General features: G+C 41.0%; 1 non-coding gene across 1 annotated transcript; it reads left to right on the top strand.

Moving 5' to 3' along the window:
• The first annotated feature begins 3,990 nt into the window (after positions 1-3,990).
• LOC141645463 (small nucleolar RNA R71) lies at positions 3,991-4,097 on the top strand. Its single transcript, XR_012544945.1, has one exon. It is a non-coding gene; the product is annotated as a small nucleolar RNA R71 (small nucleolar RNA).
• Positions 4,098-14,580: the final 10,483 nt, after the last annotated feature.

Here is a 14,580-nt window from a genome sequence, read left to right on the forward strand (position 1 = left end):
ATCAATCATGTATGCCATGATATGCACACGTCCAGACGTGGCATATGCATTGAGTATGACGTGTCGGTACCAAAAGAATCCAGGTGAAACACACCGGATATCTGTTAAAAACATCCTTAAGTACCTACGGAGGACTAAGGATAGGGTATTGACTTATGGAGGAGATACTAAGCTATGCGCAATCGGTTACGCAGATGCTAGCTTCCAAACGGAACGAGATGACTCAAAATCTCAGTCCGGGTTCGTCTTCACTCTTAATGGTGCTGCGGTCAGCTAGAAGAGTTCCAAACAGGATGTTGTAGCAGATTCTACCACTGAATCCGAGTACTATGCCGCTTCGGAAGCAGCAAAGAAAGCTATATGAATGCGTCAATTCTTACAAAGACTTACGGTAGTTCCTAGTTCGAATGACCTGATCACCATCTATTGTGACAATAGAGGTGCCATCTTCCAGGCTAAGGAGCCTAAGTCTAGCAACAAATCTAGACGTGTACATCGGAAAGCTCACCTGATCCGTGATTACGTGGAGCAAGAAGAGATAGTGATTGACAAGATAGCTTCGGATGACAACATCGTGGATCCTTTCACTAAACCGTTGAATTATGATAAGCATGAAGGGCACGTTATTTCCATGGGAATTAAACGTGTTCCTGGGTTGTAGTAGTTGATTATGGATTTGATACATTATCTTTTTCATATACTATTTATAACTTCATCGTTTTATTATAATATTTTGTTTTTCATGTGGATTGTACTGACAACATTGAACGCCACAAAGTGAACTGAATTACATTATATTTGTTTTGGTCCGTAATTGCCTTAATGAGCTGATAACCCTGACTATTATATTGTGCAGTCGATTGATGGTGGGTTCAACGAGCCATAAGTCAATCAGTTGGCTGATCGATCACAAATACGGGTTATAACGATACCTCGTAGGACAATCATTTTTGTGACCACGTAATGGAGTCCTATATGTTTAAAAACATTCGGTGCCATGTCGTGGATTGGACGTCCATTGTGTTCCTAGAGTCGATTCTTTTGACTATCGACTGTCTCTTGAGATTACGGCAGTTTTTGGGTGACTTTGGTTTCTTTCTCATGGTCTGCCGTAACAGGAGACTAAGTAGATTTTTTCTAGGTCATTTCATACTGTGCTTACATCTGCAGGATTCAAGTTGAAGAAAATATCCAACCTTTATCAGGTATAGTTATTTCTCAGGGCCACTCGAGGAGTTGTAACTGAAACGTATGGCCATGCTCGAATGATGATTCGTTTATCAGTTAAGTTACTCTCTAGTCGGGGAAACCACTCTTGATATTGATCACTTGTAAAATACGGCCATTGTGAATACGGATTTTGCAAATTGTTTTACATTGAGTGGGAGAATTTTAGGATATGAGAATCGGTTATCGCACATACACTTGTGAGGACAAGTGAGAGTTTTTTGGAGCTTGTGTCCTCCACAAATTAGTGTGATAACATTTATAAATCTCTTATAGGTTCACAAGGGTATACTTCGTATTTTATCAGTTGATTAACGATTATCTAATAACGGTTGGCTTGCTAGAAAGTTTGACGTTATTATCATACTGATGGCGGTGATCAACTGGTCCCTAAAAGTCACACCTAAAGGATGTGTTTGAGAGATGTGATTATGGAAATGTAATCACATTGATGCCTTATATGACTAAAAGGTTAGTTCATGTATCTGACTAAACAGTTAGTCAATGTATTGATGAGATGATTATTTAATTTAATTAAATAATATTAGCTGAGACGAATTAACTGTCAATTCGTAAATTGAATATAAACTGTTAAATTTAATAAATGTATATAATGTTAGCTTAAACGAATTAAGATGTTAATTCGTAATTAAATGTAATCGGTTATATTTAATCAGCTAATTAGAAATATGCGATATTTATAGTTAAAGTATATATTATACAATATTATCATAACAAATTATTACAGACCGACATTAATAAATCGACTGCAAGCTGTTGTGCGTAGACTTATTAATACGGAATAAAATAAATGACAATTTATAAATAATACACTTTGTATACATTTTGTAAAATACCACAAATAAGAAGATTTAATCACCTTATTTTGGTAGGTGGAAAAACCGAAAATAAGAGAATAATTCCTCTTATTTTTTCGGTTGGACTAGCACAAAAAAGGGAAGAAAATATCTCCCCTTTGGACTCTTTACACGGTTTCAGAGGGCTTGGGAGATCAATTTTTCTAACCTAATTTTAACCTAGCACACTCTCATCTAAACAAAAACACAAAACCCTAAATTAATTAAGGGAATTGGGGGATCGATTCTAGCAAGAACAAAGGGATATCTCATATCATCTTAGGTGCAACTGATAGGAGAATATCATTGCGATATTGTTCATAGGCCATATTTGCTAGGACCAAAGGTTATTTCTTAATCTCTCTATTTTGTTTATGCTATTTCATTTATGACTCGTATTCATAAACAAAATTTCGTTATAATCCTTATAATTTAAAGGGAAGTATACCGATATTTCCTACACTATCGGCCATTTGGAGTGTGATGTTGGTACATTTAAGCTCTCCCATCCCTAACCTTTTACTCACCGAATACGGCATAAAAATCACACTAGCCCCTAGATCACATAAGGCCTTGTTAATCGTGGTGTCGCCAATGGTACACGGTATTGAGAAGCTTCCCGGATCTTTAAGTTTTGGAGGTGAACTCCCTTGAAGGATTGCACTACTCACCTTAGTGAAGGCGATGGTTTCGAGCTTCCGGATCGACTTCTTTTTTGTAAGGATGTCCTTCATGTACTTCGCATAGGCCGGCACTTGATTGATTAATTCCGTGGAAGGAATCGAGACTTCCAAATTCTTCACAATTTCCATAAATTTTCCAAGTTGGTCATCAAATTTGGGCTTAGCTTGACGACTTGGAAAAGGAAGTCTAATCACAATGGGTTCCTTCTCCGTGGCCTTGTCTTCACTTTTCTTTGAAAATTCTTCCTTTGGTGGTTCTCCATCTTTGGAGTTTTGCACAACTTCTTCCTTGTCACTAGCTTCCACAACTTCATCCTCAACTTGCTTCTTCGGTCCTTCATATCTCGTACCACTCCTCAAGTGGATGGCACTAACCGTTTCATGTCTTGGGAAATTACTTTGAGGTGGTAATTGCTCATTTTGTCTTTGAGAACTTGAAGATGCTAGTTGAGTCAATTGGGTTTCCAACATTTTGGTGTGGGCTAGGATGTTGTTGATGGTGATTTCCTTTGCTTGACTATCCTTTTGCATTTGAGTGAAAGACTCTTGTTGGTTCTTTTGCATTTGGAGGACCGCTTTTTGAACATCAAAACCTGGTCATTTTGTTGATTGTATGGAGTTTGGTTTTGGTAACCTTGGTTTTGGTTGTAAAAGGGTCTTTTTTTTTGTTTCTCAAGCGAGGTGGGGTGTATGTTGGTTGACGTTTTTGAACATTTTGGCTTTTGTATGAGAGATTTGGGTGGAATTTGGTGTTTTCATTGTAATAATTAGAATAAGGGGTACCACTCTTGTATGCTTGAAAAGCATTCACTTGTTCATTTGTTCCCCTACATTCACTTTGGTCATGTCCCAAGGTTCCACAATTCTCACATATCCCACTTGGGATTGATGAAGATGCCGTCATGGCATTAACATGATGCTTTGGTGATTTTGAGGCTTCTTCAAGTCTAGCCATAGCTTTTTCGAACTTCAAGATGATGGTATCAATGTGAGCACTAATTTGAGCACCCAATTGAGTAATAGAGTCCACTTCATGCTTTCCTCTTCTAGTAGCCTTGCGAGGTCTACTATATTGAGAATTATGGACCGCCATTTCCTCAATCTTGTTCCAAGTTTGATTATCGTCAACTTCGGTGAACATACCATTTGATCCCATGTTGAGAATGTTTCTTGAGTCTTCATAAAGACCATTCCAAAATTGTTGTACCAAGAACCACTCGCTAAGTCCATGATGAGGACATGAGCGACAAATTCCCTTGAACCGCTCCCAAGCTTCATACAAAGATTCTTCATCTCTTTGCTTAAAACCCGTAATTTGAGCTCTGAGCATGTTAGTCTTTTCCGGTGGGTAGAACATTTTGTAGATAGCTAGAGTCAATTTCTTCCAAGAGTCAATTCCGAGAGTAGCCTTATCAAGGCCTTTCAACCATTGTTTTGCGGTGCCAATTAGAGAAAAAGGGAATAAGACCCATCGAATTTGGTCTTGAGTTACACCGGTTTGTGAAATCGCATCACAATAGTCACAAAAAGTGTCCATGTGAGAATGAGGATCTTCACTAGGCATCCCCCCAAATTTGCTTCTTTCGACTAATTGGATAAATGCGGATTTGACAATGAAGTTTCCGGTTAAGTGTTGTGGTGTGGGAGTACCATTGGGTAGGTTCTCCTCGGTTGGTACGGAATGTGATGAACATTTAGGCATTGTGGGTTGATTTTGTGTTGGATTTTGTGTTGGGTTTTCCTCACCTTCTCTTGCAAAAGGGTTGACGAACTCAATAGTGTTTGGTTGAATATCTACAACCTCACCAATACCTCTTAAAGTATCTCTAGCAAGTCTTCTATTGTTTGTCAAAGTTCTTTCAATTTCGTGATCAAAGGGTAACAAGTTACCTTGTGATCTTCTAGACATGCAAAATATGAAATAACTTGAAAATAATTAAAACAAACCTTGAGGATTTTTACTTCCCCAAGGCAAGGAAAGACACAACTAATAACAATCTAAGAAAATCTAAATCAAGTTAACACCGTCCCCGGCAACGGCGCCATTTTTGGTGCGTACTCACTTGGAGGTTTAGTTTTGGTGCGCCATTATGTACCCACTTAGTCTAAAACATTATTTCCATTTCTATGTGAGACGTGAAAGGATTTATATTTTGTCATCAAAGACAATTGTTGTATTTTATTGAAATTAGACATGGATGTGAGCCATGTCACTTATCTTTATGATATACAAGTTTTAGACACCTCCAACTCAAGCAATCATATCTACATAATACGATCAAAAGACTCAGAACTAGTAATCCAAATGATTTGTACATTTGATTTTTCAATTTGGTTACGTAAAAGCGAAACGCATTAAAGGCTAGTGTCGATGGTCGTACTCACTTGAAGGTTTAGTTTTCGGTTACTAGTCGTTAGGAGCACCTAGACCAAAACAATATTTATAACTTCAGAAACAACTCTACTATTAGTAAAGAGGCAAGTAAATGTCGGATCCCAAGGGACGGGTATTGAAGAAATATTTTCAATTGTAAGTAGCTGTGTCTAGGGGTGTCACAATTTGGGGTTTGAAGTAGAAGATCACTAAACTAAATAGCAATGAAAGTAAATAAGCAAGATGATTAAAAAGGGATGTAAACAATTGATAAAAGGCACTAGGGTGTCATGGGGTCATAGGGGATTCATGGGAATTGATCATACAAACATATTCTCAAATTATAAGCAAGCAATTATTGTTGTGATGGATCGAGTTGGTTTATGTCTTACAATCCTAGGAAGGTTTGGGTCCCGGAGCCGAATCGATTAGATTGTACAACACCTACAAGTCGACTTAATCCTCCCTACTCAACTATTTGCATGGTCTAATGAGACTCGAGTTGGTTTATGTCTTAAAAGTCTCATTGAAAAGGTAAGTGATGGGTAAAAAATGCAAGGATTCATCGGCTCGCATTTCATCAAACATAACATGTGCATAAGTTGAGATCACAACAAGCAAGCAAATAAACTATGAAAACATATTAAATTAAGCATGAATCATTCCCAATGTTGATTTCCCCTAATTACCCATTAACCCTAGTTAAGGAAACTACTCACTCATTATCAAGTTTAGCATGTTAACAAGGTTGTCAATAACATTAAAAAAACAAGACATGATGAATAAATGAAGATAATTAACAATAATTAAAAAAAGGGATTAAGAGAATTATACCTACTAATGATTCCAATAATAAAGCAAAGAATAATAGAAGTATTTGATGATTGATTGGAAGGTTGTCAATCTCCCAATAATAACCCAAATAATCTTCAATTACCCAAAATAAAATATGAACAAAAGAGAGATTAAGGAAATGAGATTTGTATTAAGACTTGATTAAAAGTTGATTACAAGATTAAGAAGAGATTAGAATGATATAAACTACACTAGAGATTGATAAGAAGAACATGATTATCTAATTAGACTAATGAGATATTTATAGTGGGGATTAGGTACATAAATTAGGGTTTACTAAGGGCTTAAATGACGATTAAGTCCTTGAGGAATCGCTCCTCTCAAAAGAGATGCCGGTCTCCTTTTTGCCGGTCCTCTTGCATTTTGACAATTTGTCATCCTCATATCATCAAACAAACTAAATTGCATTTTAGAAGTAAGTAAAAGCTCATGCTTATTGTCTAAGTTCATTACAAGCTCTTGCTTAGAACAATTATTCTTTTACATTTATTTGAACTACGCGCAAGGGTTTGATTTCATTTTTTAAATGAATACGTAGGCAATCCTTCACGGGATACAACCCATTTAATTATTTTAAATGTAAATAGAAGGACATTTGCAATTGCATTTGAAATTGGACAAGAATAATAAAAAGAAAATCACGACGGTTTCATAATCAATTAACCTTTTTTATTTCATTTCTAATAATAATAATAGTACGTTACATAATAAAATAATGCTAAAACAAAATAGGCTAGGATTCAAAAAAACTCCAACTTCTTCTTATAATAATAATAATAATAAATAATAATAAAGACTTAGGCTACTCTTCCATTTTCCCTTTGCCTTTGTCATTTTTGTCAAATTTCTTGTCCCGACCTCGAGCCGGACGCTCTTGCGCCACTTCAGACCTAATCACCAACGGTCTCTCTCGTGGTCTTGCTTTGCCATTCTTGTCAACCACCATCTCGACGGCAGGACAAGTCTTCGGTTTCTTCGAAGGATGAACAACTCGGAATCCGGCTTCTTCCTCTCCCTCAGTCAGATGCTTCTCTTTCTCCTTTTCCACCTCGCGAACCTTGTAGTCAACAGGCTCGCGCTTCCTCTGGAGTAGTAGCTTTCCTCCACCGCAGATTGGAATCTGACACCCATAGAACACTAACAGAAGAATTCAAGAACCATACATTTCTTTGAGCCCATTTGATGGCCCATTCTCCTCGACTCTCAGTAGTAAGCGCTACGGCAGTCTGCGGGATCGTGTCAAGCTTCAGAATCATCTGCTTCAATCCGACCTGTCTCATCAACCTCTCCATGAAGATGCATATCATAAACTCCAAGCCGGGAATGCGAGCAGATCGGGTAGGATCCAAGGAAGATACTCCAGTGACAGTTTTGAGATGCCACCATGGTACGATCCATCTAATTAAGGGGCAGTCATCACTCTTCAATTTGTTTTCCCAGTAGTTGCAGACTCGAGTGAAGTCCACCATGTAGAGCCTGGTCCTCATTGCAATTGAGCGAGCATGATAAGCAGGAACATTAACTGAGTGCTCGATCAATTGAAGACGCTCCATAAGCCAGACCTACCAAGAGCAGGAACAAAATAAAATTAAAAAAAAAACAAAAAAAAAAGAAGAAACAAAAAAAAGAAAAAAAATTCTTTTACCTGCAAAATAATGGGACTCCCCAGATAAGGAAGGTCATGATTGCCTTTCCTGTTATCTAAACCCAATAGGATCTCTCCTAAACACAGGCGAGCTGGGCTCCTGCGCAGCTCTATTTGCTCAATCAAGCTCAAATAACGAGGGTCGCCTCTCAAATCCTCATCAACATGCCCTTGAAGGACATATACATGTAATAGGCAAAACCCGAATGCCCTTCGCCTCGCAACATAAGAGATAGTGGGATCGGCCCTATTGATGAATCGGTCGATGAAATCCAACATTCGCACTCCTTTAGAAGTCACAAGACGGTCCATATCAGCTCTTGCCAACACAAGCAAGTCCCTAAACTTGTTCCTATACCATTGAGAAGTGGAGGGAATAGCAGGCAAATGTTCCGGGTCCCAACCACCAATCGCAGCAATTTCTTCGGGAAATTGGCAAATGTCGCCTCCCGGGAAGGAAAATACGTGATAATTCGGGTCCCAGTAATCAAGACAAGCATCTAGGAATGGTTTGACTACCTTGATCAGCTTCAAACTCAATAGTGGTCCAAAGTTATAGGCACCCATGTCGTGTTTCTCCACATTAGAGAACTCATTTGTCCATTTTTTTAGACGAATTTCGAGAGTATTCATGATGTATGGTTATTTTAAGAGCTTTATGTAATAAGACGAAGAAAAGAAGGAAGAATTATGTGAATAAAACCTCCCTCGACGTCTCTATTTATACTAAAAGCAGTTTCCTAAAATCCGTCAGGACGGATGCACTGGGGAACAGGCGCAACACCTGCTGCGCCTCTTCGAAGGGACGCAGCTCTTGCTGCGCCTATTCCTCAGCCTTCTTTCTGTGATTTTCCGCGTTGGATGGTTCCTAAATTCCTCAACGAATAATTTCCTATTCATACGGGTTATTATTTTGGTAAATACGTCAAGTTGCCATATTTCGTATTTCCTAATTTCACGGGCATGCATTTCGAGGCGATATCGACATTTTCGTCATTTTAGCACACTTATACATTTCTTTTTATTTTTCTTTTTTGGGGAATCATCTCACCAATTTAATTTAATTTATTCATTTTTTCCAAACTTATACATTTCTTTTTATATTTTTCTTTTTGGGGAATCATTTCACTCCCATCCCACATTAACCTTCAAACTTATATGTTTCTAACTTTTTCTTTTTTTAGGGGGTCACCCTCCCTACCGTCCGGTCATTTCCGGCAAAATTTTTGCATTTTCGAGTCATTGTTTTGCGCTAATTTACGCCATGTGTACAAATGTATGTTCTATGTGATTTCTGTGTAAATTTCGGCAGCATGACGGCGCAAACCGTCATCTACCAAACCTGTGCAAAGCTAACATGTAGGTACAAACAAAGCAACCCGGCAGCAAAGGCACTCAGGCTATCACATATACAATCAAGAAGGGATATGTACACCAAACTGGGGGCTCGAGCCCCAAAACAAAGTCCGAATGTCCAAAATGTAGGTCCTAAAAATGTACAAAATATACAAAATACAGCCGAAAACAAAAAGCAACAATCAAGCTACTGCTGGTCGCCGTCTAGCTCAGCAACCCTCGCCTCGAGAGCAGTAACCTCGACATCACGAACCTCGAGCTCCCTCAGCAGGCGAGCTGTCTCCTCCTGAGACTGGGCTAGCTCTTGCTCTAGCTCACGCTCCCTCGACAAACAACAATAATTGGCTCATGTCAATCATTTCAAACACAAGGAAAATTCGAAAATGAAGTAAACGGAAGGTTCATACCTGACCTCCTCGGCCGCCAGCAAGTGCCTCGACGGTAGTAGCCCGCAGCCGCTTGGCTACCCTCCACAAAGCCACGAACCGGGATGGCGCAACCTACATTTCAAAAGAAGAGATTCATAACCATTGGACAAACTTAAGCAAATGTGTTCTTACACAAAATTATACAAGTTAGGAGACTCACCCTCCGAATCAGATGCTGCCACTCATCTAAGCCAGCATCTCTCACCGCCACGTCAAATTCACGCAGCTCGGAGATCGTCGTCCTCCCAGTCGCGTCAGTGTACTCGAGGGTCTCTGGGTAATCTGGGGGCTCGATGCCCGCCGCCTCGACCTACTGTAAAGTCAAAAGATTTCTATTAACCGATGATCATTCATCGTGTTCTCAAAATGATCAAAAGCAAGAGTAAAACACTTACCACGACCGGCCAGTATGCCAACCTCCCGTAGAGGAACGCCGAGTAGTCCTCGCCCGGAAGAAGGAGGGCGTCACCACCAACACCGGCCAAGTCAGCCTCCCTCTCAGCCTCGAAAGGCTCCCTGAACATCGTCCTAGGAGGATCGATGGGAAACGTCAAGACATCCCCGGAGCACTGACGAGCCAAGCGCTCACCCAAGTACCACAACAGGACCCATCGACGTCCTCAGCAGCAACCGGCTCGAGCTCCTAGGTCGAAGGACCTCAGCCACGAAGGGAGGAGCGCCAGCGTAGTCCGTCCAAGGCATGGGTACCCACTAAGAAAAGCAAACGAAGGGTCATCCTTTTGATCAGTTCTAAAGATAAAGAAGAAAGACAAATAACGCAAGGTGAAGTACTCGCGCTGTCCAACTGAAGAGCGTTCACCTCCCGTCGACAGACGTCGTGGAAGGAGTGTCGGCTCCTCGTGCGGCACATCACCCAATCCCTCACAACGAGATAGGCCTTCTCCACCGGCTCCGTCCTCTTGGGCGCGAGGCTCGGAAAGTAGGAGTACACCCACGCCTGTAAAGCAAGATAATCAATAACGATCTTTCGTGATTTGACAAGAAAAGGAAATGATCTTGCATAAAATAAAATGAAGGTTCATACCTCCAACAGCAGTCCAAGGCCGACGGCCTAGGGAGCTCAGGTCAGAAAGAAAGGGAAGGAGCTTCGTCGACAGCTTCTCCCCCTTGTCTCCGAGGTAGATCGAAGACAAGAACCACCAGAGCCACAAACGGACTCTCTGCTCTGCAGTACAGGGAGGAGGAGCCAACTCCCTCCCCTCGATCACCACCAAAGTCGGGGTCTTCCCAATCAAAGTATTCTCGAACGTAAGAACTAGGCACCAAAGCGGGTACCGCAGCAGCCTTCGGCGCCAAGTTCCAGCCGATCAACCTCCTCGCCTCGGCCGAGTCTACTCTCATGGCAGTCTCCGGTCACTCCACCACCTCAGTCCCACACGGCAGACCAGAAATCATATCGTAATCCTCAAACGTGACCCCCACCTCACCAAAAAGCATGTGAAAGGTGGACGTCGTGTCCCAAAACCGATCCAAGAAAGCTCGGACCAGGCTAAGGTTGGCCCGAAGCTTCTTCTTCGTGATATCCCTCCAAGCCTGCACCAGGGCGCCGAATGCTCCCCGCTCGATCATGGCTCGCTCCTCCGCCGACAGCCTCTCGTAGCACCCTATCGCCGTCGTGTAGCCTGAGAACGATCTGATGTTATTGGCCTCCTATGTTGGTTTGAAACTAAAGCTATATTTAGTTTGAATGAATATGAATGACAAATGGAAATGAAAGAAGATGAGTGAAGAGTGATGAATTCGAGTTACCAAGCTCTTCACCGTCCTGTAGGACAGGTGACCCTCCGCAGCCCAAAGTAGGTGCCTACTGTCCCAGGTCTTAGCCCACGCAGGTGATCCCCTCAGCTGGCGACCACCCCGTCCAACGTTGGCCCGTCTCGGGGCTTCCTCCTCCTCAGGAATCTCCTCCTCGAGGACCTCGTCCTCAGCAACCTCAACAGCCATCACCGCAGCGGTGAAAGCCTCCTCCAACACCTCCTCAAGCATCTGAGAAGGGCTAAGAGCAGTGTTCACGTCTATGGGATCCCTTCCAGATGTAGAAGCCTCGTCACCCGCAAAATTAAAGTTAATTTAGGTCGCGTCAAGTGACGACAAGCCTTAATTAGAGGATTTTCGAGTTTTCGGAGCTCCGAAATCGCTCTTTTCTCGCCATCCTAGGCAATTTTTTTCCACAAACCCGTCCGCTCATGTGATAATTTGTGTCAAGTAAAGCCTAAGTTGAAGCCTAGTCAGGGGTCCGAGTCGTAATTTCGACACCATTTCGTTATAATGGCGATTATGCCCTAGAAAAGTGTCCTGAAAAAGCCGTCACAAATCAAAATTCCGAGATCGTAGGAAGTTTACCCATAATACAAGGACTCCAAATACCAAGTTTTGTCACAAATGGCAATCCTAAGGTTATTTTCGAAGCGATTTACGGTTTAGCTGGAGACCGTCACAATTTCACTCAAATGTTCAAAACTCAAACGAAAATTCGAAACAAATACATGGTTATGATCCTTATACTACCAATTAGCCATTTACAAGGTCAATTATTCAAGGCAAAATCATTTGGGGGAAAAGCCGCAAATTTTCGACATTTTAGGGTTGGAAACCCTAATTTTGTCGGTCCAATTTGATCTATTATTGAAGATTAATGCAAAAAAATACACATACCTCGATTAGTCATGGCAAATTCAAGCTTTTGGATCAAATTTGGACGGAAATGGCTGGAATTTGAGAGAGAAATTGAGAGTTTGTATTTCGAAATAATGAAATAAACCCCTCTGTTTCATCGGGTTTTTACGAAGGATTGACACGCCCAGGAAAAGACGCAGCAGGTGCTGCGCCTATTTCAAAGGATGCAGCTCATGCTGCGCCTCTTCCTCAGTTTCCCTCCATATGAATTTTCGAAGATTCGTTATAAGTTCGTTATTTTATGGGCCCACATTTGGTGCGCCTCTTCCTCGATGCCATATCACATATTTTGTCCGTTTGACATTTATTCTTTGCCCGGACCCGTATTTCCAAGCCAACAGCAAACTGTAGCCATGTTTTTGCCAATACCTTGCTTGTCACAACGAGCGGTTCTTCTTTGACAGGTGTTTCGACACCCCTTTATTATGTTCCCCCAGCGATAGTACACGGATAGACATTCCCTCTCGAGACACGGAGATCAGTTCCCGATTATGTTCCCCCAGCGAGAGTTCGCGGATAGACATTCCCTCTCAAAACATGGAGATCAACATCGACCCCAAGCTCTTCTGAAGTTTGTTTGAAGCCGACCCAAGCAGATTTCTCCCAGCAGTTCCTAACTACGTCCTGTTGTCTTCTCCCAATATCGCGTTTTCTTTCCCCTGGAGTTTTGAAAAATTTCAGGTATGGTCTCTTCTTATGGCTGGCGAGCCTCCTCACGTAGTCTAATGGACTTTAAACGACCCTCCCCGATAGTCGACATACTCTAAAATGTTCCCGACGATAGGTCCTTGGCTCAGACCCCTTGAGCCGCCTCGCGTCGCCATAGTCGTCAGGATGTAATCTTCGATTGACCTGATGGATATACTTTGACTTTCGCCTTGTCCAAGCCTCAGTCAAAGTGGGGGCTCTGTAGATACCTCTTTTCTTCACCTCCCGCAAACCACCCGGTGATGATTGGGCCGCATGTTTGGTACGCGGAACAATTTGTGACAGTTCGTAAGTTTATCGTCAAGTGATCGCTCAAACACTTGTGTCTACCTCTTAATTGACATCTACGCGCCGATACGTTTGTTTTGGCAGTAATTAGAGTACATTTGGAGTCCGGGTCAAAAACCGTCTTCATTTTCTAAAACCGAGTCAGAATGTTCTGGAATGTTCCGGATATTTCTATTCCATATTTTGCAATCTTTTAATCTTTGGTAAAGAATTTCCCGTAATATTCACACAAAATATTAAGGAAACGAGATTAATCCGTTATTCCATAATCAAAACACGGAAATCTTTCTTCCGCAGGAGGAAACCACTTGGGAAAAGACGCGGCAAGTGTTGTGCCTCTTCCAAGAGACGCAGTTCCTGCTGCGCCTCTTCCCAAGTCCTTTTCTACGTATTTTTCGTATCTTTTCATATCTTTTCGAGATTCACTTCCAAAGTTTCTCCAAAAAACCCTACTTCCGTCGTGTGATTAGTATAAATAGAGACCTTCGGTCTCACATATTTCTCACGCGAGTGTCCGCCCTTCTCTTCTCCCTTTGCATTCTAGACCACGTTCTTACTTTTTGGCGTATACGTGCTTGAACATTCGACCACGTAAGCTCGGATCCTTCTGAGTATCAGCCTCGTTTTGCATGACCGACCAATTTGACCAACTCAACACTAATCAACTTTAATCAATCCTATTCGTTTTCCTCTTAGAGGGCACTTTCGTCGTACATTGTTCTTTATTTATTGTAATCATAATGTAAGGTTTACTTAGTTCATCTCGTTTTGTCAAACATGTAAGTCTAAGGGTGTAAATCCTATTTTATTTATTGTTCTTTATTTATTGTAATCATAATGTAAGGTTTATGTCGAAAGTATTCTTAAAACCGATTTGTAAAACCATGTTTTAAAACCTTTTTTTTACAAATTATCAGAAGACAGACGTCGAGAATGGACGCAGCAACTGCTGCACCTCTTCGAAGGGATGCAACACCTGTTGCGCCTCTTCGTGAGGCTGCCGCAGTTCCTGCTTCCTTTCTTCTTCCTTCGTCTTTTGTCAATTCGTTTCTTTTATTTTCTTTCGTTTGTTCTTCGATTCTTTGATATAACGATTTAAACATAGTAATTTAACATATTATTCATCATCATTAGTATTGAATTCATCTTTTAATTCCCGACTTAAATCCCTTATAATCCATATTTGCGGGTTTTCGTCATTCAAATCAATTCGGGTTTTAGAGATTCGATTCATTAATATTGAGTCTCTGGAATTCGATCTTTGATATATTCCCATCTGTTAGTTATCATATCCATCATTAACAACTTGTTTAGCCTAATTAATTCATTAATTAACCTTTTAATCTTGTAATTAACTCGTATTGTTTAATTCCATCCATGTTCATGCTTTGTCACCCCAATGATATGGAAATAATCTGTTAATCACTTTCATCCGAGTCAATTATTCATAATCGATCATTAA

This window comes from Silene latifolia, chromosome 2, assembly GCF_048544455.1.
Source record: "Silene latifolia isolate original U9 population chromosome 2, ASM4854445v1, whole genome shotgun sequence".
Taxonomy (NCBI): Eukaryota; Viridiplantae; Streptophyta; class Magnoliopsida; order Caryophyllales; family Caryophyllaceae; genus Silene; species Silene latifolia.